This window comes from Lontra canadensis, unplaced genomic scaffold (assembly GCF_010015895.1).
Source record: "Lontra canadensis isolate GAN:19392208 unplaced genomic scaffold, GSC_riverotter_1.0 scaffold141, whole genome shotgun sequence".
NCBI classification, from domain to species: Eukaryota; Metazoa; Chordata; class Mammalia; order Carnivora; family Mustelidae; genus Lontra; species Lontra canadensis.
Genome location: NW_022631135.1, coordinates 1,076,936 through 1,102,733, shown reverse-complemented (window position 1 = coordinate 1,102,733; position 25,798 = coordinate 1,076,936). Strand labels below are relative to the sequence as shown.

Genomic DNA, 25,798 nt, shown 5'->3' with positions numbered 1-25,798 from the left:
GTGACTAACATAACACAAATAAATGCAAAGGGCAAAAAAAAGGGCTAGGACTGGCATTTAGAATATGAAAAAGAATTAACATAGGAGTCGGGGTCTTATCTAACTTATGTAGAGTTTTTACATGAATTGGAAGAAGCTTTCTCTTTGGGAGAAGTTTTCAATTAGCAATAATCATGCTTCTGTGGGCCGTGATACTGCCCCTGCACAAAGCTTACCCTCTGGGAGAACAGAGAAGAGGGGCAGTGGGAGGAAAGAGGTGCCCTTTTTTCTGGCTAAGGAAATCGGCTGGCAGAAGGCTCACTGAACCCACTGGTAGGGGCTGGGTTTAGCCCAATCTGCCCGAGTTTAGGCGTCAGTCTGGATCAGAGTGGATCACACACAGTCATTTGAAAACTTTGTTTCCATTAAAACTGGGTGTGTTTACATTGTATTTGCAAACTGGGTTGGAGGGAAGGAAATATTTTACTCTGGGTCACATGTGGAAAAGTTTGAACGCCAGTGTTTGGGGTAAGACCGTGGGAATGGGTAACTAAAACGGTGAGGAGGGCTGGATCCTTGGGAGTTGCGCATGTTCACACACTGTGCTTTATAAAAAGGACTAGGAGTATGGTAATAAAAATGATTTCGATTTTGAATGCATTATACATATGAAGGCTGGGGATTAAGCTCCCCTCTTCCCTAGTAACTTGAAACACTGTAAGGTAAGGAAGAAAAATGTGGCTCAGGTATTGAGTGATCTCTGGCTCAGCACTGGGTCTCTGCAGCTTTACTGTCATATTAGGGAAGTACCAGAGTCTGGGTCATTGCTAAGATATTTTAAAAGCTAGGTAGTGAGGAGAGGAGACTTGGTGTGCTGTGGGTCAGAGACAGGTTTCTGCGATTTTTCACAGTGATGGGTTAACTGTAGAACACATAGTCAGCAATAGCTGAAAATTAAGTTTTAGAGGATTAGGAGGGTATCAGCTCTGTAAAAAATAAAGTAGATGCAGTCTTGGGATTTGCAAGATATAAGCTCTAGCATCTTCTGCTGTGCTCATGATTTTTTAAAAATCAAGAAATACTAGCATTAGCATCCAAGTCTGATTTTGGCTTTGGCCTCAGAATGTAAGTGAAAACAGACACATTTAGACTTCCTCGGCCACCTCCCCATTGTGGTAGTAAGTTGCAAGGCCTGTGTTGCTTTCTACACTGAACCTGGGAGGTGGGGAGTCTAGTTTCCCTGTATATTGGATCATCTTGGTCAGGAGTTGGCAGTGGGAAGGATGCAGGAGGCTACATTCTGTGACTCTTAAAAAGGGAGGGAAAGATGACCAAGCTGTGGTGGGTTGGAGAGTAAGGAGATTGGGCAAAGGTCCAGGTTCCTATAACACTTCACCCCCTGTTGCCCTGAGCTCTTACCCCAATTCATGTCAGGTACCCCGTCTCTGGGTGGGCTCTTTCTTCACTGGAGGAGTGGCAGGGTAGGGCTTCTTCTTGGGTGTTTTCTATGAATGGAGAGTGGCAGAAAGGCTCACCTCCCACCCATTTTTCCAGGGGAGCATATGTGTTGTAGTCAAAACTTGTGTATTTTCCTTGAAAGTGTTAAAACTTGCCATTTAATTTTCAAGTGCTTTTTTGATTAATCAGATTTTTAAAGAAAGGTCTTATTTATTTATTTGGCAGAGAAAGACACAGCGAGAGAAGGAACACCGGCAGGGGGAGTGGAAGAGGGAGATTCCGGCCTCCCGCTGAGTAGGGAGCCAGCCGCCGGGGCTCCATCCCAGGACCCCGGAATCATAAGCTGAGCCGAAGGCAGACATTAACAACTGAGCCACCCAGCCGCCCCAGTTAATTAGATCTTAAGTAAACTTGAGTTACTATTCCCTTCAATGACTGTTATTGTGGGGCAAGACAATAATAACTAATGTTAACTTAGTGTTTAGGTTAAAAGCCATCATTCTACCAACAGTATTTTATTTTTATCTGTACAAATAACCATGTGTTATATTTTCTTAGTCCCATTTTACAGAATGTGGATTGAGGCTCACCTCTCAATTTTACTTTTTTTTTTTTTTTTTTTTAAATTTTACTTTTAAGTCCTCTTTATACCCAAGGTGGGGCTCAAACTCCCAACCCTGAGATCAAGTCATGTGCTCCACTGACTGAGCCAGTGAGGTGCCCTGGGATTTCACTTCTGACACCTGGCCTTATTCCCCAGTGTGCCCATCCCTTTCGCAACCAAGTCATCCTTCATTTTATGTGTCGTTCTTTTTTTCAATCAGGCCTGTCATGAGTCCGGAGTCCCTATATCCTGCCTATGGATAGGAGTGCAGAGTTAGTCCTTTTCAGGCCTGCCAGATACTTAATGCAATTTAGAGCAGCTAAGTTTAGCTTTCCAAAGATGGGTCCTGACAGTATTTGATGCTGTGCTCCACAAAATCTTTAAAGCTGTAAAGTTGCAAGTATAAGGCTTCCTAAGCAGAGCAGTCAACTGTGAGTGAGGGTTTTCTTGGGCCGGCAAGGTCTGTGTTTTTGTTAAATAGTGTGAGGTGGGGTTGTTTGCTAGAGACCATTCAGAACCATGGCTGGTGCTGATGTCACCCCACAGGTGCCACATCCTTCTTTTTTCCTTCGTAGACTGCCCTGCGCCTCCCTGTTTACAAAGAAAACTTAAGGATACTGTGAGGTTTTGTTAGGAAAATAAGTATGAAATTCAATTCAGTAGGTCTAGAGGTAGCGAGATGAAAATACAGTGCTTTTTGAGAAGAAGAGAGTCTCAGAAATTCCAGTTTTAGGTTATTTGCGTTCAATCACTCTCAAGAGATTTTTAAGGGGAAGGGTGGGGACAGAGGAGGGGATTCAGACTAGATGAGAAAAATAGCTGTGGAAGAACAAAGTTGAGCGTTTACACCCGTCTGTTGTCCCCCTAGTTGGAGACTGGACTTTGTGTTTCTAAGAGAACTCTGATTTCACTGGCGTATTTCATAGAGGCCATAGAGCTCTGATGCCAAATGTTAAGCTTGGATTCAAGGGGTTGGATGTTTTTACTGATCAACTTACATGCTTGTTGAATAAAATGTAGCATACAGAACCATAAATAATGAAAGCTTGATTCTCACTTTCAGACATCATCACTATTAGTATTCTGTGTTTGTCCTTGTGCCCTACTCCTAGTGTGTAGAATAAAGACTTCAGAGCTCATACTGTGTGTTTGGATTTGTCCATTTTCGACAACTTCATTTTGTGTGCAGTTTACCGTGCCAAGAATTTTTTTAAAATGTAGAATTTTGGAATGTGAGGCACTTCAAGAGAGAATTCATCTTTCCTCTATTTGCTAGATGAGGAAATTCAGAAAAATGAACTTAAAGGACTTGCTCAAAGTTGTTTCTCTCAGAGCTGGAATGGGAACTGGTTCCACCTATTCCCATTTACTTCTCACTGTACCGTGCTGCCTATTTCAGTTTATTTACTGGGGAGAATTTGTGAGGTATTATCCTCTAGGATTCATGAGAGATCGTTGCCCTAGGGCATTAAATCCATCTAATTTTAACTTTGAGTATGAAAAAAGTAAAACCTTGAAACTACCCCAACACACCTGTGTAGCTAATTTGCCCCAGCTACTTCGGAGAAGTTCAAAAACCATTATGATATGCCTGAATTGCTGCTATTTTAGGGTTATTTGAGGTGAACCTGAGAAGAGTGGAGGTAAAAATGCAGGCTTTACATTTGGAATAAACATCCATAGACTTAAACTTTTCTTTTCCTCCATGTTTAAACCAATGAGTCTTTTAAAGCTTTTTAGTGGTTTTGCCAAAGTGCTCATTATTTCCTGTGCCAAATTTCTTCGACTCTGGAATAGATTTGTTTTCTTCTGCTGAATTCCCATAGGAATTCTTAGCGGCATCATTCTTTTGGCAATTGCTCACTCCATCTTACGGCTTTTCTTCTGTTGGCTTGACATTTTGAGTATTTGATGAATGGTAACTTTCCCTGGGGTTATGTGTGTTAGTGTCCAGTCTCTCAGCTCCTCAGGAATGGGGAGGTTGTCCTGTCGTTTCCCTTCCTTCCTGCCTCTCTCTTTCCCCTCCTTTGGCTGTGTCTTCCCAGCTCTAGTGGAGCACCTCCCAGGTTTGCACGGTTATTACTCTGATTTGTTAAAAAGGTGCTGAGCACTTTTAGGGCAACTTAGGGGACATGGCCTCCTCTTTCACCTCTGTGAGCTGTTAGTCATGCTGGCACTGTCGATCACAGGACTGTCTCTGCATAAGAAACAAGTCTAGCATGATTTGCACACCTGTTTGGGTCAACAGGTGATTAGATGTCCTTTTTGAGGCAGTTACGGATTCGGACAATGTACTGGTGCACGCAGTCTCCGACTCACCCTCACCTCTGTTTGACCCTGGTCAGTCGAGAACAAACCAGAACAACCGAAGCGGCTTCAGTGAGCTGGGAGGGATATCTAAAAAAATAGGTGATGGAGAATCCTCGGTTTTTGTTTTTCTTGGACAAATTCCCTCACAGGAAGTCTCCAGCATATTAAATTCTGCATCTCGAAGACTTAATAATTTCATACATCTTGGCTTTCTGCATCTTGCGGGAAGAAGAGTTGAAGACGGAATGAAGGGAATGAAGAAATTAAGTGTAGAAAATCTGAGGAATAGGGAGTGGGGAAGAAAGGAAGTAATTACCAGGATGTATTTGTAGGTGGCAGCACAAAAGGACAGGAGAAAGAATGGAAAGAGATCAAGAAATAAGGATAAATAGCCAAATATTTGGGTGGGGACAGAATCTGAATATCATTTGGCAAAGTTTATTATACTTTTGGTGCTTTTCCAGAAGTTTTTCAAGTGATTGGGGTGGGTGGGGAACTCGACTAGAGGTGACAGCTTAAGTGCTGGAGAAATAGGATGGACAGAGCCTGAGCCGCTAAGGGAAGAGGACAAAGAATTAAAAAAACAAAACAAAAAAAACCCACAACTTTTTTTTTTTTTTCCTGATGGTGCTCTGCATTTCTTATACTGAGTTTATTTTCTAGTGTTGGACCAAAGAGTTTAATTTAGTATAACATAAAGAATCTCCTTTTTGATCAGGGGCTTGCTTGTCTCCTGACTTGTTCACTGTAGAAAAGTGTCAGGACACAGAAGGTGTGTTGCAAAAGGAGACCAACCTCACGGGAAAGCAGTCGCACCACTTTGTGGACCAAGGAGCCCACGTACAACGCATGTGCGCATGCGCCCATGTCTGCTCTTTTTCCTTAAATGCGTAGTTGCAATGTACTTGCGCGGTTTCACGTGTGGCTAGGGTGTGAGCTTATTTCTCTTGGAGTCCTTTTTTTATTTGTTATATGTAAGTAATGTAAGTAGTGATGGTTCTCCATACCCTCTAGGCCTTTTGGAATTATTTTCCACCTGTTTGGTTCTGCAAAAGAAGTAAAATAACTTGGGAATTTTATGATTGGGAAAGGAATTCTACTTCCTAAAGGTACTTACGCTTCTGTTGGGTTCTAGTATCCCTAGTGTTACTGCCTGCCCTGGGCAGGGCCCCCTCTGACATAAGTGTTAGGAACTGAATTGTGTCAGCACTGTGACTTAAGGCGTTTATCTTAATCCAGGTGTCCTTGGATTGTGTGGTGCCAGTGAGCAAGGTGCTAGCATTGATTGCAGACCTGGGCTGCAGGTGTGAGTTCTGAAGAGCTCTGTGATTACCCAGTGAAAGCATTACCCGTAAACGTGAGTTGGTGTTTTTCTTTGGATGCTCTGTTTTGACCGCATGAGGGTAGTGGTATTTGTATTAGATACAGTGCTCTTCTCCTAGAATGGAATGAATAACAGTGAATTCTGTCTGCCAAGGGTGCTGTCATGCAGCAGAAGTAAGTAGAGAGTGATGACCAGGGAGAGGAGCCCGCAAGATCTGGTCCAGATTTGGGTGTGCGGTAGGTACTTGGGTTGGCCTGGTTTCCTAGAAGACAAGCTTCCGTTGTAGTTATATAGCTATATTCTCAAGGTTCTGTGTAACCGTTACCCAGTTGTGTGTGTATGTTCTAGATGCATTCAGAAGTGAATTTCCTGTCTGAGGTCTCAGTTCTGATAGCCATTGCTGCTGCTTTTCTGGACAGGTGCCCCTTCTCTTTTCCAGCCATTCCTCCTCCAGCTTTCTGCTGTGATTTCGGTACCCACCGGAGCGGTGAAAGGAAGGTCCTCAGTGCTTTCATCAGATAAACACTATGCACGAAGGAGCGATTATAGTAATGCCCTTGGCTGTGGTGTTTTCACAGCTATTCAACAGTTTCATACTGTTTTTACACCTGTAGGGAATTGGAAGCTCAGCAGGGTGGAGTGCATTGAGAGAAGATACAAGAGGAAAGTGTGTTTGGGAAAAGTAAGCGTTTTAGAAAGTGCTGAGGGGCAAATTCATTCAGAAATGTGAGCTCATCACCTGGTTGATTTAACAGATTAATGCAAATGAGAAATACCCAGCAGATATCCCTTGCTGAGAGGTTAGGTTTCTGTTCCTGCTCAGGACATTCTAGAAAGATCTCTTGGTCACTTCACTTGCTTAAAGTTTCTTAGATTCTCTAGTATCTGTGATGTGAAGGGTTGGCTAAATTCTTTTAGGTCCCTCCCGTATCTGAAATTATGTGGTTCAGGAGGACTGTGTATCCCAAAACATATTGTCTAGGACTTACTTTGGAACCACTTTTCTTTTTTCTTGTTTTTCTTAGAATTTAATACCTTTTTGAAGATAATGGCCCTTTCGGTTAGTCTTAATCCACGAGAACCAGTCATGCAGACTGAAGGGTAGTAAATCCCACACTCCTCACACATTACTAATATGAATCTTAAAAGATGGTCTGAGATTTCTCATAAATGTGCCAAAATAATATTCCATTAGAGTGCTGATTAATATTAGGCCTTCTTTATTGAATCGTTAAGGTGATTATGTTGGATAATAGAAAAACAAGCTTATGATGCCTGGAATTGTTTGAAAAAATAGGTACTTAAGTTTCTTAAAGGTGTTTTCTTACAACTTCATTTCTTTCTACACAAACATACGAAGCATAACTTTGTGCATAGGGGTGTGTTTTTTTGCTCTAAAGGGTACAGAGAGGAGTAACAGACGTATTTAGTAGGTGAGATGTGGGCATAGGGCCTGGCCTGTGGAAAAGTGTTGAGAGAAGAGGGGCAGGGTAGGGTGGCATAGAACTGGGAGTGGTGGGAGGTCTTTGGGAAGGTCCTAGCATGGGAGCTGCACTGGCCCCCTGGCAGGGGAGATGATGGGCATGCTTCCACAGCTGCCTTTTGAGAAAGGGCAGGCGAGTGAGCCTGCAGATTGGAGTAGATTTTCATAACAATAGAATTTTTCGTGGACAGACCTGAGCAGAGAAGTTGTAAAGGAGGGTCCAGCCAGAGCCTGGAGAACTCTGTATTTCACATGGAAGAATTCACGTTTTTTTCCTGCAGGTACTAAGGTTGTCAAAACAGATGAATGGTGTGATCAGAACCGGAGTTGAGGAAGATTAGTTGGGAAGAGATTCAAAGTAGGGGCTAGCAATTGATGAGAAAGAAATCATTATGAGAAAAATGTCCCTGTTGGTGACATATTTACTGGTTCTACTTAATTTAATCAGAGCCTGCTGTTTATCATTAAAACTATTTTTTCCAAAATATAAAAGTCCTCAAATTGTTGTCTAGGATACTATCTACTGCAGATAAAGTACATACACTTCAAGTAAAAGAGAAACAATCAGTGTAAGGTCCTGATTATGATCTTTCTTCATCTAGTATGTTCGGATATTCACTTTTTGTAATTAATCCTGGTCTGTGGCATTCTGGGTTTTTTTTTTTTCCCCTCCGAAGATATTTTTCTTTTCTTTTTTTTTTTTTAAAGATTTTATTTGTATATTTGACACAGAGAGATCACAAGTAGGCAGAGAGGCAGGCAGAGATAGAGAGAGGGGGAAGCAGGCTCCCCGCTGAGCAGAGTGCCTGATGCGGGACTCGATCCCAGGACCCTGAGATCATGACCTGAGCTGAAAGCAGAGGCTTAACCCACTGAGCCACCCAGGTGCCCCTCGAAGATGTTTCTTAAACCCTTCACTTAGCAATGTTTTGAAAATGTTACTTGGTTGATTAAAAGTGGATATATCACAATATCCCTCACCCCCAGTTTATTAAGCTTCTTGTTCCGGTTTAAATATGCTATTGTAATATCCATTGTAATATGTAATATTGTAACATGTAATATTATAACAGGTAATATTATAATATGTAATATTGTAATATCTATTATAATATCCATTGTAATGTGCCAGGAAAGTTCTTGGACAGTAGTTTGTCTTTAATCCTTGTAATATTGTTTGATGTCAATAGTCCCGAAACAAAGTAAAAGTGTCTTGGGAAGAAAGTCAAAGTCCTAGCTAATGAGGGAGAGAGTTGGAATTGATTAGATCTGTGAGATACTGAGTCACTCTCCTTATCTGTAAAATGGAGACATTGATACTATATTTCTGGGTGGTCACAAGAAATGAAATGATCTGTGTAGAATGTTCAGCATAATTCTGCCATAGCTTGTTTGAGGTCCGTTTTGCAATATGAGTTCTAGAAGCACAGTGTTTATGAATCTAAAAATCTTAGTTGACTTGATTGGTCTGATGAGTAGTTTTATGTTCTCAGTTTTGGAGTTGTAATTTTTCTTTTCAAATTTAGTATTTTTTAAAACAGGACTCTTAGTTTTGTGTGCTATGAGTGAAACTTGTATCCTCAATACTTTCTTTTAATTCTTCCCTACAGACTGTCATTCTACTGGTTCAGTTCTGTTTTGTGTTAATGTTTATTGCCTCCCTTCCCCCCCCCCCCCCCCCCACCCCCCCCCCCCCCCAATGCAATAGTCCTGTAGTGTCCTAGTGGAAACATTGTTCTCTTTGTTGGCACCAAAGAAGTGCCTTTGTCATTCCTTTGAGACATTCTGCAGATGCCATTTTGCAGTTCTGAAAAATATGTCCCTGTCCTCCTTGTGCTGTGTTAAATTGTGCGTGTGTATGGCTTGGTATTTTAATGAAGTTGTAGTGAAAACTTGACAGTGATACTTGTCATATGATAACAAAACAAAGCAAAGCTCTTTCTTGACCGAATGCAGGTATGTGTTCCCTGTCTCTCCATAGCGTTGTGTGGTCGAAAGTTGATCCCTCCTGCACTCAGGACCTCAGATATTTGATGCTTTTTGACTGACTTTATAGGAAACTGTTCAAACAACTAATTCTGAGCCGGAGCTCTAAGCCTTTTGTTGATGTGTATTTCTTCTCAAAGATCTCGTAATTTCTACGTTCTTAATAGCATTTTAAGTGGCAAGAACAAGCTCTAATTTGCTAAGTGGCTTTAATCCTTGTATTAAGAAGTGGGGGCAAAAATCTGTTGGGAAATTGCTGTGATAAAATCCAGGAAATTCCTTTCATTCTTTTAAATCCAGTTAAAATCTAACTTTAAAAAAAGGCCTCTGATGTAATAGTGTCTGAAAGCCTGTGCTTCTTAGAGTCCAGTAATTTCTTGTACACAGTGCCAAGCTCAAAGAGGGATAGTATGAATGTACCTCTGTGTTTTAGGTAAATCTATACCACATGCATGGTACCAGTTTATAACTTTACTGAGATTTACTTATCCTGTTTTGTGCTGCCTTTAAAACTGCTAAAGCAGGAATACAGAACTAAAGAAAGAAAACTCGTGTTTTTTGTTTTAATGGACCTTAATCTCTTAAAAATTTTTTTTTAAGATTTTATTTATTTATTTGGCAGAGAGAGGAAACACAAGCAGGGGGAGTGGGAGGGAGAAGCAGGCTTCCCGCTGAGCAAGCAGCCCAATGTGGGGCTCTATCCCAGGACCCTGGAATCATGACCTGAGCCAAAGGCAGACACTTAATGAATGAAATTTTTTTCTTAATCATAGTAACCTAGTTAGTGAAGAAACTCAGTAATATAAAGAAATACAAATAAGGCAGAAAATTTCTCATTGTCCACATTTAGGAACAACCACTGTTATCATTTGGACGGAGCATTTCTTATCTTTAATCTGTGAATATGTACACATGGGTTAAAACAACAGCATTATCCTTTTAAACCTGCTTATTTTCCCTTGGGAAAATATGGCAAATGTGTCTCTGTAAATTCTTAAGCTGGTAGTACTTAACTTTGGAAAGGTGAATCCATAGGACACCCAGTTCATTTATATGGACTCACTTGGAAGTTCTCCATTAGTAGGAAGCGTGTACGTTTATTGCCTGAAGATACATGTGTCAAAAAGGGATAGGCTGATCATTTTGGATGTTTTCCAGTGTCCTAAAAGCATAACAAGTCTCTATTAGAACCGTTAAGAAGCCTTTGAAACAAGTAAAGATCCGATCACATAAGCCATGGCTCCTCCTGGACAGCTGGCTCACTGATTTTCAACAAGAGCCAATTCTGCTGTGCCCAGCTCCTGGCATCTCGGCCAGAGGTACACAGGGATTACAGTGTTTGTATATGTCTAGCCATCAGCTGGACTTGTTTTATAAAATGATACCAAGCCCTGTGTCATGCCATTCCATCTGTCTTTTTTTTAAAGATAAATATACAGCTGGTACAGGACAGATCCTGTTACAATAAACCCAGTGGCAGAAACAAACTCCTTAATATGGATATTCCTGTAGAGTTTAGGGGTGAAAGTAGAAGGAAACTCTCCCCAGGGGATTGGTGGATACTCGGACCCATTCTTCACCAGAAGAGAAAAACTCTCCTCCTCCCCCGTTCTCATTACTCTAGGGTTCAACAGGGAAGAATATTTACTTTTGATTTATACAGAATACAGCAAAAACAAATTTTCCTGTTATAACTGTGCTGTTTTGTTGGTTCATTGAGCATTTATTGAATTCTGATGTTCTAGTATGGTAACATGGAAGTACTGAGAGGAGACAAAGCAATGGAGGAGGAGGGTAGGAGACAGGCAAATTATGGCTGAACCAGGTTGGGTTCTGGAATAGAATAGAACTAGTTAAAATCCTTAGACTGGGGTTGACTCTGGTGGGAAGGAAAGGTCAGGGAGATGGTGACAAAGGGGAAGTTGAGTGTGGATGCTGAGTGGTTATGAGTACTACGTCTGTCCCTCTTGTCTGATCTGTATGTATGTACACACACCTTTATATACCTCTAAATCCAATATATAAACTTCCACTGTAGCTTTTATAGGTACAATCACAAAGGTCCTTCCCTCCCCGAGGCCAGACTCTATAAAGTCCTATTGACCTACTGCACCTATAGGCATTGTCTGTCTCAGAACATAGTCTACTGGTGATGTTCCTGCCTCTGGTTCCATTTCCATTCAGCCTCTGTGTCAGTGGTCAGTTTCATTGTTCAGGTTTCCCTCAGGACCATGCTTTGCCCTGTCCTTTCCCACTGAATAGCTGTAAATCCCATTCCATAGGTCATCAATTGTGTGGATCATGGGGTAGATGATTAGATAAGTTATAGCAGTGACTGCTCTAGGCATGATTTGCCTTTGAAGTGTGATTCCTGATCAGATCTTACTGCCCTAGGTTCTGTCCATTGGGAGGACTGCCTTGGTGAGCTACCATGTATATGTCAGGGCTGTCTCAGAGGAGGGACCGCATTATTTTTAGCCCATTTTAGTCTGACTTCACTGGTCTTGGTATCTTGGTTACTCTGTTGGTAGGTATTGTCGGAATGGTAGAGGCTCCCCACTGGGTTGGTTTACCATCTACTGGATTTCTCTTCCAGGGCCTTGTGGTTGATGAGCATGTATGTGTGTGCACACCATAAACTGCCAAATAACTTGATTGGGCTCCTCCTGACCCCACGTTTTATTCTGTGTATCCTGTCTTTAAAAATCAGTAGAAGAGCTATTGTTAGGTTTGATCACATACTGCTTATTTTTAACCTCATACCTGGAAACTTGGGTTGGATTTTTTTTTTCCTTCTTTCAAGGAGAGACACGGGAAGTGGACAGTCTAGACAGAGGAGAGTCAGCATTAATGAGGACACGGAAGCATGAAAATTTATTTCGTGTAGAGGAGGCTGGTATGGCTGGAGGTCAGGGGAGGGGAAGCAGAAGACAAGCTGAAGATCTGGATTGGAGCCAGCAACTGCTAAACCTAGTAGCTCATACTGAGGAGTCTAGTCTTCGTTCTCCCTGCAAAACCACTGGAAGCCTTTAAAAATTATTATTATTATTATTATTATTAAAGAAAGAGGCCTAATTACAGATATCTATGTTTTAGAAGTAATACATGCCAGGTTTTAAGGAGAATACCTGTTTACCCTGGGTGTCTGTTCTGGTGACTTTTACTGTTCATTAAAGGAGCCTGTCCAAGGAAGCCTCGTTTTGTTTTTCTGTATAGTAAAACCTAGTGCTATGAATTTTCCCCTTTGTGTACTATTTATTATACAGGGAACTAGGATAAAATATTTAACTTAATTGTGATACGTTGTGTTTACTACAGAATAATAGTCTGAAGCTTGGGAATATGATTTTAGGAGGTATCTTTGGAATTTGTTGCACTACATTAGGAGACAAGTTAGAGCCCACTCTTACTGTGTTCCAGGCTAGGGATTCAAAGATGAATAAGCCTGAGCTGCTGATAAGTTCATAGTAAGACCAACTGATACTAAAAATCCAAAAATAATGTTTCAGCCTTACATACAGAGAGAAGACCACTGAGTGAGCTTGGATGAAGAGCTAGGAAAGGATCTAGGGTGATACCTGTACTGAGTCTGTTTCAGTGTATTACTGGGATTTTGTTTGTAGCTGCATACGAAATGAATACAATTCAATTACTCATTCATCATCAAATGTTTCTTTGGCTACCTTACTAGATGCCAAGTACTGTGGTAAGCTGTGGGGATATGAGTGTAAGATTGCAGTCTTTGCTCCTAAGAATCTGATTGTTTCCATGGAGAGGCAGCCAGTCAGTAGCAAAGACAAGGGAGACATTTTGGTGACTACAAATGGCCTTGCAAAACTGGGAGTAAATAAATTTTTCTTAGTGAACCATTTTGCTCAATATTCAGTGGAATCTTATTGTGTATCAAGTGTGTGAGAGGAATCACCTTCTTAATAGTTGTTCTAGAACTATGTGTTGAATGAATGAATGTATTTTTTGTGCAGGAATAGGTTTTTATAGATTGGTATTAATTTAAAAGAGCATTTGCATTATTTGCTGCTGGTTATCTCTTCATGGAGAGGATATTTCTTTCTTTTTTTTTTTCTTTCCTTTTCTTTTTTTTTTTTAATTTTTTTAAAATTTTTTAATTTCAATTGAAATTCCAGGAAGTATCAGTGTCTCAGGTTTCTGTCCAAGCACTTTTCTGAAGCCAATGGGTGGGTGTATGTTTAGATCCAAGAGAAACAAATTACAACCATGGATATGAACTTTTAAGTCTTCTCAAAATAAAAGCTCAAAAATATTTTTTATGCTTTTCTTTTGCAAAGACCATCTTTTTCTAAAGAGGGATAAGATGAAGATAACATGCTAAACATACTGGATCTTCATCATATTGTTCTCACCTTTCCTAGTAATTAAGCACAACTCAGAGTGTTCCTTGAGAATTTTATTTCAAAGTTTAAGAAATGGTAGAATTGTATGTGTGCTAAAGTTCAGACAACATTGTGCATCGATATTTTAAAGAATGTAGGCATTTTGGGAGTCAAAGAACAAAAATACAGCATTAGATTTATGAAGGGAGGCAAAATGGATATTCAAGAGCTTTCTATTTTGAGACATAAATTAGACATTTGAAAATATCTTAGCTTAAGTTTATTAAATAGGAATACAGTGGGGGAAAGGTGAAGAGGCTTTGTTAATTGTTAAGGCCTTGTAAATACATACTTGATGGAGCACACAGATTTCCTAAGACCCCGCCTCCCACCATGTGACTGTGATTGTGTTTTATGTGGGTGTGGAAAAGGACACAGCCATGGAGGTGTGCATTACTAACCTGGTAGAAGAGGAAAGAGGAAATAAGGGTAGGAAAGGAGTATTACAACCATAAAGTTGACATACTTTAGACAGTCTAGTAATTAAAATTTGTGTGATTAGGTTGTAAGAACCTTTAGGACATTTACTAATATACCCTAAACGTTGTATATGGACCCCACTTATTTGTAATATTAAGAGTTTTTTTCCTAGACTTTTTCCCCCTCACTCTTCCAGTAAACAGAAATCCTCATTTCTGTGGTCTAGGACCATCTCTTTGCTTTGCTGTTATAATTCTGTACCTCACAATTTGCTTCTTCATACCATTTCCCTTGTTTCTAGTCATAAGACTTAAAGTGGATTTCTTATACACAGAATAGAATTGGGTCTTAATTTTTTCAGTCTGATAATCTGTCTTTTAATTGATGTGTTTAGATCATTTATATTTAATGTAATTATTGATGTTTGGGGGATCATATTGCTATTTGTTTTCTATTTGTCCTGTCCTTATTTTAATGTCTTCCTCTGAATAATTTTTTTCTGATTCCATTTTATCTAATGGCTTATTCTGTTCTATATACCTCTTTTTTTTTCTGTTACTCAATTTAAATTGAATTTATTAACTTGTCTTCAAGCCTTTTACTCTTCCTATAACTGTTTCAGGGAGTGGCTTTGCTGTCTAATTAAATGCTCTTTATCTTTGTTTTCTTTCTTTCTCCCTTAATTCTCATGTGTCACCAGAGTTTTACCATTGTCCTAATTGACTATTTCTTGAATTTGTCCACCCCATTCCACTGACACCTTCCGTATTCAGACATGGCAACTTTCATAAAGCTCAGCTCTCTCGTGGTCCATTTTTAACCTTGGTAGCCAAAGAAACGCAAGTCTCAACTTAACAAAAAGTTGACAAACCATTTACTTTTACTGTGCTCTCTTGAAAAACAAGTGATTTCATAAGTACAGCAAACAAAATCTCTATCAATTTATAAATTTTTCTGATACCTTCTCATCACAGTATAGAGCAGCCTTCACACTCTTCCTTAAACCAGCCTCTTCCTAAACAGTAGACACCAACCCTATCAGTTTTACCTTGAGTCTCTCCTGTGTTTATGGATCAATTCTTCAATAACTCAGCCCATTCCATAATAAATCAGTCAAATTGCTTTCAAAATTGAAATTACAGTGGAAGAATACACTTTGGAAGAGGGGGAGGTGGAGACTGTGACTATACATTTGTTAATATTTTATTTAAAAAAACAATACAGTTACCACATCTTATCTGGATAAATATGTAATGATCTGTCTGGTTTTCCTGCTTTTTTCTAGTTTTTATTTAATCTGTTGTTTAAAACTCCTACCCTGACTACAGTATAAAGTTTTTTAGTTTTGTGCATAAAATCCTTTTATTTTTTTATTTTTTATTTATTCATTTTTTAAAGATTTTATTTATTTGACAGACAGAGATAACAGGCAGGCAGAGAGGCAGGCAGAGAGAGAGGGGGAAGCAGGCTCCCCGCTGAGCAGAGAGTCCGATGTGGGGCTCCATCCCAGGACCCTGGGATCATGACCTGAGCGGAAGGCGGAGGCTTTAACCCACTGAGCCACCCTGGCGCCCCCATGAAATCCTTTTATAATACCACTTTGCTTTTCAGGAGAAGCCCAGGTTTTTTTTATTTGTTTATTTTTAATTTGAGGAAGCACACATGGGCGGAGAGGAAGAGAGAATCTGAATCAGGCTCCGCACTGAGCTCAGCGCCCAATGTGGAGCTAGATCCCACGATTGTGAGATCATGACCTGAACCCACACCAAGAGTCAGATGTTTAACTCACTGGCCACCCAGGCTCCCCGCCCAAACTTTTTAATGTAGCTTTTACCTTATAAATTTCTTGCTGTTCTAGACTTCAGCATACTAATCAGGTTTCCTTGCTCATCCATCTACAATTTCTCTCCTCTCTAGACTTACGTACATGTTGCCACTCCTATTCTACTTTTGTGTCTCAATATAGATATAATTTCTGATGGGAAGCTGTTCTTCTATGTCTCTTTCTTCTACTGGGCCTCCTCCCTGTTTAATGCACCTCCTGAATAACCTCCCTTCTCCCCAGTTGACTCTTTATTTGCTTTTCTCCACCAGCAGGTTATAAGCTCCACAAAGGCAGTTATCACATCTGTGTTCACAATTGTCTGGCATCTAATAGACTCTCAATAAGTGTCTGCTGAGTGAAGAAATGATTCCTGAATGATCTGATACTGGGCTTCCTGTCCTTCATTCTTAGCACTTAACTTGTCCCGCAGAGCTAATTTTTAGCCAGTGTTCCTGTAGTGCATTTTCCTGGCACTGAGGCTTTCTTCTGAATTATTTTCTCACTAAAAACACATAGGTGACTCTGTACCTGCCTGAGTAGGTAGATTCCATTTACCATGTTTAGTTTTTATAGTGCCTGAACTCTGTTCTTTTTCTGCAGACTTTAACTAGTTCTAGCCCCTTTTGATGCCCTGCTAGGCAAATAGTCCTCTAAAAAAATTTTTTTGAGGAAATTCTAGGTTCTAAGGTGGTTTGGTTTTTTCTCTGTTATGTTACCTAAACTTTCAAGAATAGTCCCTTCTTGGAAATAAGGTAAAAAGTTAATAGTAACAAATGCTAGAATTAGGGTAATTTTCTTTCCATTCTGGGGTGATTCCCTAATCATCATTCCTTTCCTTGATTTCTGATCAAGATCCAAAGTCGCAGCCTTTCCCAGTCTTCTGGGCCTGAAAGTTTGATATTATCTTTTGAGTATGGCTTTTCTTTATGTACTGTCTATTTAGATATCAACTTCTATGGATTTTTTCCTCTGAAATTTAATATCAGTCCTTAATTTGTCTTTACTATTACTGCTTACATACCAGCCTATTCTGCTCCCCCAGCTTTATTGAGGTGTAATTGACAAAATTGTAATATATTTAAAATGTACAAGCATGATGATTTAATACAAAGATACATTGTGGGATGATTCTCACCCTGCATATTAAACATCCATCACCTCACGGTGACTTTTTTGTGGGGAGAGTCAAGAGAATGCTTAACATCTACTCTCAGCCAATTTCAAGTACACAATACAGTCTTAATAACTTTAGTCATCAGGCTATACATCAGATCCTCAGAACTTACTGCCGACAAAGTTAGTACCATTTGACCAACATCTCCCCCATTTCTCCCACCCATGGGAGTTTTTTTTTTTTTTTTTCTTGAAGATTTTACTTATTAATTTTAGAGAGAGAGCAAGAGAGCACACTGAGCGGTGGGAGGAGCGGAGGGAGAAAGACACTCAGACTCTGCTGAGTGCAGAGCCCAGTGCGGGGCTGGATGCCAGTACCCCGACACCATGACTTGCCTGAGTGGAAATCGAAAGTCAGACGCTGAACCAACTGAGCCACCCAGGCACACACACACCCCCCCCGCCCCGAGCTTTTTTTATGTAGCCCTCCATTTAGACCATCCCTGCTTTTACTATCTCTCCTTTCCAATCCAGGGTCCTCAGATTTATCCTTCTTGAGCAACATTTAGTTGTCATCATCATACTTTGCCACAGTCTGATATTCAGGGGTGTGGAATCTGTGCACACTGCTGGTAGAGATGTCAAATACTGCAGCCACTTTGGAAAACGGTTTGGCAGTTTCTGAAAACCTTAATATAGAGCTTGATTTGTCTAGTTGTCCTACTCTTAGGTACGTGCCCAAGAGAAATGGAAACCTATGTCCACACAAAAAGTTGTACACAGATGTTCACAGCTAGAAAGTAGCAGCAACACAAATGCCTGTCAGCTGATGAATGGATAAACAAAATGTGGTCCAGTCATAAGATGTGATGTGACTTGGGCGTGTGGAGGAATGAACTACTGATACAGGCTACAACATGAACGAACCTTGAAAATATGCCAAGTAAAAATCCAGACACTAAAGGCCATCTATGGCAAGATTCCTTTTATGTAAAATGTCCAGAAAAGTGAAATTTATAGAGACAGAAAATAGATTAGTGCTTGTCTAAGGCTGAGAGTTTTAGGGAATGATAGCTAAATGCTTTGAGGTGGGGTTTTGTTTTTTTTTTTTTTAATACAATAAAATTCACTCAACCTGAAAGTCACCATTTTAAAAAATACAGTTCAGTGGTTTTATTATATTCAGATGTTCTGCAATGTCCTCATCATCTCGGAATGGTTTCATCTCCCCAAAAGAAACCCTGTATACCTTAAGCAGTTACTCTCCATCCCCCTTCCTCACATCACCTTCTGACCTGCTGTTCCATTTTACGTTCCTGATAACAGCAATGTATGAGGGTTCTGATTTTTCCAATCGTCAATGACGATTGGCCATTTTTACATCTTCTTTGAGAAATATATATCCAAGTCTTTTGCCCCTTTTTAAATTGGTTTGTTTGTCATTTTGTTGATTTGTAGGAATGCTTTGTATATTCTGTGTACCCTTATTGGGTTTGTGGGGTACAAGCACTTTCTTCCATTCTATGGCTTATTTTTTCTTTATTTCTCTTTTCTTTTCTTGATAGTGTCCTTTGACTCCAGACATTCTTAATCTTGGTGAAGTCTAGTTCATTTGTTCTTTTGTTGCTTGCGTTTTAGGTCTTGTGTTTAAGAATGTGTTGCCAAATCCTAAGTCATGAAGATGTATACTCTTTTTCTTTAAAGAATTTTGTAGTTAAAGTATTTTAAGTCTTTGGTCCATTTTGAGTTGTTTTATATAGTGTGGTGGAGGAGTTCAGAGTCATTCTTTTGTATGTGGACAGTCAGTTGTCTCAGTACCTTTTGTTGAAAAGGCTGTTCCTTCCCGTGGGCGTGGCACCTTTGTTGAAATCAATTGGTTATAGATGTATGGGCTTGTTTCTGGACTCTAAAGTCTGTTCTCATCTGTGTGTCTGTTCTTATGGCAGTACCACTATGTTTTGATTACTCTAGTTTTGTAATAAATTTTGAAGTCAGGAAGAGTGAATTCTTCCACTTTGTTTATCTGTGGTCCCTTGTAATTCCATATGAATTTTAGGATTAGCCTATTTCTGTGCGCGCGCACGCACACACACACACACACACACACACACACAGACAAAGGCAATTAGAATTTTAGCAGAGATTACATTGAATCTGGTAATCAATTTGGGGATTATTGCCATCTTGACAGTATTAAGTCTTTGAATGCATGGACATGGTTTATATATGTTGTCTTTGATTTTTTTAGGAGCAATGTTTTACATTTTTCAGTTTATAAGTCTTACGTACTTGGTTAAATTTACTTCTTTGTATTTTTTTGATGCCAGGTAGGATTATTTTTGGATTGTTTACGTATAGAAATACAACTGAATATGTATATTAGTTTTCTAGCTGGCAATTTTGCTGAACTCTTTTACTAGCTTTTTTAAATTAAGATTTTAAATCTAACAATCATGCCCTCTGCCAATAGAGATCATTTACTTTTTCCTTATCCTATTTGGATGCTTTTTATTTAATTTTCTTACCTAATTGCACTGGCTTTAAGCACAATGTTGAATTAGAGGTGGTGAGAAAGGACATCTGTCTTGTTCCTGATCTCAGGAGGGAAAGCTTTCACCCTTAAGTGTGAGGTACATTTTTGTAGATGCCCTTTATCACATTGAGGAAGTTCCCTTTTATTCCTAGGTTGTTGAATGTTTTATCATGAAGGGATGTTGGATTTTTGTCAAATGCTTTTTCTGTTGAGAGAATCTTGCATTTTTCTTTCATGAACATGATTATTGATTGAATTTTGTGGGTTGAATCACCCTGGTATTCCTGGAATAATTTCCACTTGGTCTTGGTGTAAGTTCCTTTTAATATCTTGCTGAATTTAGTTTACCCGTATTTTGCAGAGGACTTTTGCTAACATATTCATTAGGAATACTGGCCTGTAATTTCCTCTTTCTGTGATGGCTTTGGTATCAGGCCTCACAGAATGAGTTAGGAAGTTTGGGGTTTCTTTTTGGGTTGATGACAGTGTTCTCAGATTGTGGTGACGGTTGCAACAGCTGACTATACTGAGAATCCCTGAATTGTACACTTGAAGTGGGTGACTTGTATGGTAGCTCCATACAGCTCTTACTAAAACAAAACAACAAAACAAAACAAAACCCCCGACAGATTTTAGGAGGGCTAGCCTGTCTTCTTTAGCTTCAAGTCCTTATCCTGGACTTCAACCCCCGACAGATTTTAGGAGGGCTAGCCTGTCTTCTTTAGCTTCAAGTCCTTATCCTGGACTTCAAAGCAATCGACAGTCTTTCCAAATACCCTATTGCGGCACAGCCTCTGGCTTACCTTTGTATTTGACTGACTGAGTGATCCTGGTGAGCCCACTGCCCTACTTACCGTTCCTGATCCCCCCAGATCTCCCAGAATGTCTTGTGCATCTTACTGCTTCACCCTGAGGACTTTTTCCACCTATCTTGCCGTCCCTTTTTCCTATCAATGAGAATCTACCATTTCTGGTAAAGTTTTAAGTTTCTTCTATTTACCGCTCTGGCCTGCAGTTACTCATTAGTCCCAAACCCACTACTGAGTGGGATAGAATATTTAAAATCAGAACTGTTCTGGGAAATCTGGGGTATGTGTTTGTAGTACCCAAGGACATATACTTTTTTTTTAAATGCATTTACAGTTAACTCACAAGTTTATAGGTATGGCTTTTTTCTTTGCACTGCTCTGGTCTTCCCAAATGCCTCTCCATGCTTTAAAGAAGGCATGCTGTGGTGTATCTAGCTGTTATTAACCTTATATGCCAGGTAAGTGTACGTTGATGTATATGTATATGTCTGGAAAATAGAAAGATCCAGCACTTTCGGTTGTGTTTTTGCAGTTTTCCTTATGTATCTCTAAAAGAATCTTTGAGAAAAATGTATGGGGTAGAGTAGAAACAGTTAAGGATAGTCCTTACGTATGAAGTTTACCTGGAAGTGTGAGGCATGGGTAGGTGGGACTTTATGGAAAAGGCTGAGTTTGGTGTTTCGCTACATATAATGGGGAGGTTGCATACGCATCAGGGTGTAATGTCAAGGATATATTTAAAATAAAATAGAATGGGATTCAAATCTCGGGTATCTATCTCCTACATAGTGAGGGGGTTAAGTCAGGATTCAGATTCAGGTTGTCTAACTGTAGGACTGACAGTTTCTCGCTGTACTCTTTTGCATTCCAGGCTTAGTAAGGGAAGTTATTTCCTTTCTCTGAGGCTCATTTTATTCACGTATAAAAATGAAGTTGGTAATACTTGCTGTTGCAGAGATATATTGAGGCATAAATATGGACATTTGTAAACATTCTGTGGAGTGCTTGCTCACAAAATAGGTAGACCTATTGCTATTGGTAAAATATTTTGTTTACTTCAAAACAATAGCACTAACAAGAGATTTTGAAAGCATGTCTGAAACTTAACGCAGAGAAATTTGCTTATCTTCTGGCATTAGAATATTGAATTTTTGCTTTATATTTTGGCAGAAAGTTTTCAGTGTTCTGTTTCTCTAGAATTTAGATAATTTTCCAAGTCATTTGTTCATAATTACTTTCTTTTGCTCTCATCTCTTTTGTTGTTCAAAATGAGTTATTGCCAAAGTAGTAACAGAATTATACTTTTTGTCATTAACTTGTGCAGTATCTGCAATTGGTATATTTAAGCCTTAGGTTTTCAAGTTTCTGGAATGTAACTTAGGGAGAGGCTGTTTTCGTTTTTGTTTTGTGTTTTTTTGCTTTTTTGTTTTTTTGTGTTTTTTTTTTTTAAAGATTTTTTTATCTATTCATTTGACATAGAGAGATCACAAGTAGACAGAGAGGCAGGCAGAGAGAGAGAGAGAGAGAGAGAAGCAGGCTCCCTGCTGAGCAGAGAGCCCGATGCAGGACTCGATCCCAGGACCCTGAGATCATGACCTGAGCTGAAGGCAGCAGCTCAACCCACTGAGCCACCTAGGCTCCCCTGTTTTTTTGTTTTTTTTTTTTTCAAGTGAGCTCCATACCCAGTGGGGAGCCCTACATGGGGCTTGAACTCAAGACCCTGAGATCAAGACCTGAACTGAGATCAAGGGTTGGACCCTTAACGGACTGAGCCACCCCCAGGCGCCCCAGAAGGCTGATTTTGTTGTTGTTGTTGTTGTTGGAAACCATAATAGAAATGAATTAGAGAAGTGGTTATTGGTTTTTATCTTGGCTGCAGAAGTATTTGTATAAGAGAATTTGTTGGGTGTTGCTATAGAAACAGTCAAAACTACAGCAGGGAAAGCATGGCAAATAAATAATGGATTTGCTTACCTGAATTGTTGTCGGCTCTTCCTAACTGATTTCAAAATGTCTTTGACTTTTTCATTCTTAGCTGTCATAAATATCCATATCATAAGTTCACAATACATCAGCATTGAGAATACTGTTGCTAATCATTCTAATTTTTTTGGTTACTAACTTCTTAGAGGGTTGGGGGAAAAACAAATCCTGCTAATCCTTCCAAATTTCCTGTTTGTGATGGTGAAGGACTGTAATTTAAAAAATATGTATCTCCATGTATTCTTAGGATAGTTTCGGTTCACTTGGGGATTTTTTCTTAATGAAAACCAGAGAGTAGTTACTATTTTCAAGTTTTATTTATATTTTCTTTCACAAATCTATTGTGAAGTTATACTGTCCACGCTGTCCATTTTAGGTTTTTAATAAAGCTATCGTTTGGATCAGGAGAAAGTAGTTCCACGAAGCAGTTGGTAGGGGAAAATAGCTCTGCGTCAGGCTTTTATAGACTCTCTTGCCCAAAGGAAGGGCTGCTATTGAGTCCGTTACTACTTCAGTGGAAGATGTCTTGCAGCTGTGCCTTTTTGGTTTTGTTCCAGAGATAGTATTTGTGTGCACTGTCAGAATGTCTTAAAGGCCCACCCTGGAAAGGATTCAACTCTATAAAAGGAGTTTTGTTTTATAACCTTTCACATATTCTTACAGGGTTCTGGTGGTGACGGTGGTCTTTATTGTCTTGTCTTTTAAACTGGCATTTTATTGAGACACAGGCTTCACAGTGTGAGAATAGGAATTACAGTTATAGTTTTTGTGTCTTGTAAGATACATTTAGCCAAATCCTTGGCATACGCTCCAATTAAAACATCCCTCTCCAAACCTTGTGATTTCAGTGAGCTATTTAACTTCTTTTCTGCAGCTAAACTGAGAAGAAGATGGCACTTGTTTGATTATGTTTCCTTTGGGTAGTTTACTGGATTTTGACTTACAAATCAAGTTAATGTATTAGAGGATTATTCAGGGAATCCCGAAGTTTTTAAAACACCAGTAACTTCATATTGAAAATAGTTCAGTTTAACCAGTTTTGAATCCTGTGTTGACGTGACTGCTAAGAGCGCTCTCAGTGAGTGTATTCTAGGGATTGACCATATTTTCTCCATGATTTTCCCTTTCTCCTCAGTTTTTCTTTTCTTCCTTTAAATTCTCCAAAGGTATTTGGGTGCCTGGAAATGGTTCAGATGGTTAAGCATCTGACTCTTGATCTTAGCTCCGGTCTTGATCACAGGGTTTTGAGTTTCAAGCCCCACATAAGGCTCCACATTGGGCATGGAGCCTACTTTAAAAACAAATAAATAAACAAAAAGAACAACAACAAAAAAAACCCTCCAAAGAAGGTATCAAAGCTATCTGGGATGGAGAACAGGGCTTTAGATGTATCCCTATCTCTCTAACTTCCTCAGGCCACTTCCTCTCTTGGCCCATGTGTATTTCCAGTTACCTTCCCTGTGGTTTCTGGAGTGGGGGTGTCCCTCCTGCTGTCCAAGATGAATCTCTTCTGTGGGGGGGGAGGTGTGCCGGCACATGTGCACTTTTCTTTTCTTTTTTCTTTTTTAAGATCTTATTTCTTTATTTGACAGAGAGAGCGAGCGAGCGAGCATAAGTAGGCAGAGCTGTAGGCAGAGGGAGAGGCAGAAGCAGGCTTCCTGCCAAGCAGGAAGCCCTGTGTGGGGCTCCATCCCAGGACTCTGGGATCATGACCTGAGCCAAAGGCAGACGCTTAACTGACTGAGCCACCCTGGCATCCCGTTGCGTGCACTTTTTTAAGTAACCTCTCCCCCTAGCCTGGGGCTCCAACTCCTGACCCAGAGTTGAGAGTCACGGGCTATGCCTGAGCCTGCCCGGCACAGCTGCTTTTGTGGTTTTGATCCTTTTTCTTCTGCCTTCTGAGCTACCCGCCATCCATTTTCCTCTTTTCTCCTTCCTGTCTCGAACCTTTCCCTACGTGGTCTCTCCCACCAAAAGCCTGCAGCGAACAGAACCCCTAGAACGTCTCCTGTGCATTAACATCTTCCCACAACCTTGTACATCCCGTAGCTCTTCCTTCCCTATCCTCTAGCCTTCTCTCCACTGCTAAGCTGGAGGGGACTCTACACTTGGCTCTTACTTACCCTTCCCTGTCCAGTATTCCTTGGCCAATTGGCTGTTTCTCCTCCTGTCCACTGAACTCACTCTTCGAGGTTACCAGCCGTCTTTTCACAAGGTTTAAAAACCTTCTTGGTGCCTGAAGCAATGTGCCCTTGGCCCCCTTGTCCACTCCTCCCAGCCTGACTCTTCCCTCCTGGCAATATGTTCACGGTTCGCTGTCTTTCTCTTAGGCCGATCCTTCTGGCCCCCCCTTACAGCTTCCTTCTGTCTGCCTGGGGCTTTATCCTGAGCGTTTCTCTTCTGTTCTGCCTGGGGTTTCATCTACTTCTGTGGCTTCAGATAACACTGATGGACCAACTAGTTCCACATCTGAGCATGGAAACCCGGACTGTGTGGTTCAGACACACATCTCCAGCCCTCACCTAGCTGTACACCGTCCCTTCAGTCCAAATGCGGCTTGGGCTTTCTGTCATCCCTGTTTCCTACATGTTCTGGAAATCCCGGTCTATGTTAGTGGCACCACACTGTCTGACCTTGACTGCCAGGAACCTGGGAAATTTGTTCCGCGTTACTCCCACAATGTCATTCATTATCACCTTCTGTCCATTTTACCTCCTAAGTATTTATCGACTCCTGTCTCTTCATTTGCATCTTTGTTGCCTTTAGTTTAGATGTTGTTTCCTGGATCACTGGAGCATTGTCTTAACCAGTTTCCTTTCATTGTGTCACTTGTTCTCACGTGACTGCCAAAATAATCCTCCAGAAATGCAAAATTAATATTTTCCATCACCTGCAGGATAGAGTTAAAGCACTTGAACTTAGTATACTGATCACTCATGACTTGGCTGCTGCCTCCCTTGTCTGTCTCCTACACTCTCGCCCTGTGTTCCAGGCAGATGGGGTACTTACCGTTCGTTCTCCTCGGTGCTTTTATCTTTCCTGATTCTGTGCCCTTCACTTACTGTTCCCACGGGGAGGGCTGTGCTTCTGCCCCTTCCAGTCAGCCCAGTAAGCTCCTCCTTATCCTTCAAGGTCAGCTCAGATGTCACTGTGGGGAGTGTTCTTGCCTCATCAAGTCTGTTACTATTGAATCGTTTTGCTTGCTTTTGAGCTCTTCTTCTCTGCCCTCTAGATCTTTATTTAAATACCCTTCTCTTGCACTGCCTGAGCCAAGTTTTACCCAGGTCTGTAACCCCAATAGCTATCCATAAACAAAGAGCAGTCCTCAGCGAATGAAAGGATCTTAGCAAAACCCAAGAGTACAGACCTGAGATCAAGATCTCCTAGGCAAAGGTAATGGTGAGTACGCTGGCTTGATTCAGGTTTGGCTTTATTGTTTGGGGTGGGCAGGGCCTGTGGATTGTGGGCATAAGGCACATTAGCACCTGTGCTTGGGGGTTTTCTTTGATCATTCAGCCCCAGAAAGTTAAGTTGTAAAGGCGAAGCTATAAAATGGAGC

At 40.4% G+C, this 25,798-nt stretch overlaps 1 protein-coding gene and 1 pseudogene across 18 annotated transcripts in view; one reads left to right on the top strand and one right to left on the bottom strand.

The window, feature by feature from the left end:
* Window positions 1-25,798, top strand: part of EPB41L2 (erythrocyte membrane protein band 4.1 like 2) — a 218,621-nt gene that overhangs the window by 54,687 nt on the left and 138,136 nt on the right. Inside the window, exon 1 of one of the 18 annotated variants that reach the window (XM_032843467.1) lies at window positions 25,470-25,632. The exons of the other annotated variants lie outside the window; for them this stretch is intronic. The gene's annotated coding sequence lies outside the window, so the exon portion shown is untranslated. Of the gene's footprint in view, window positions 1-25,469; window positions 25,633-25,798 lie in introns of those variants that run through there. 18 annotated transcript variants of the gene reach the window in all.
* On the bottom strand, window positions 102-212 carry LOC116858663 (annotated as a pseudogene).